Below are 549 nucleotides of genomic sequence, written 5' to 3'. Positions count from 1 at the left end.
CCTTTGGACATAATTAAAGTCCAGATACACTATGGTATTATTACCAAAGGTCAAACATGAATGGATGAGTCTCAGATTCCAAGACTTTGAGACAGTGGCCGAGTTTCACTTTGCCTTGTCCAGGGTCGTGTACCAACTGAGATTATGTGGAGAAGAAGTAACAGATAATGATTGTCTATTCACGACAGACTCCACATTTCATCCAGAAGATTTGTTGTCAAAACATATCTACATAGAAAGAGGTTCTACCACTTACAATGACCTGATCTCTTGCCTAACGGTGATTGAGAATGACAAGGTACTAAAGAGGAGCAGTGAGATGAGATACCCTGATACAAATAAGACTGATATGGATATGGATGAATCCCAGGGAGCCTTGTCCAATATAACTCAAGGAGTGGCCGGCATGTCTATTGACTAAGAGGGATCTCGACATTTATATTTTAAGTCTATGATTTTGTGATTTGCTTTTAAACCTACTTGACGGTTCACGATTTTTATCTATACAATGGAATTGGTTTTGAATTCATTATCTTGCCTGATCTTACT

The sequence above is a fragment of the Brassica oleracea genome, chromosome C7 (assembly GCF_000695525.1).
Source record: "Brassica oleracea var. oleracea cultivar TO1000 chromosome C7, BOL, whole genome shotgun sequence".
In the NCBI taxonomy this organism is placed as follows: Eukaryota; Viridiplantae; Streptophyta; class Magnoliopsida; order Brassicales; family Brassicaceae; genus Brassica; species Brassica oleracea.
The sequence above is the reverse complement of the archived record's forward strand: the minus strand, read 5'-3'. Positions refer to the sequence as shown.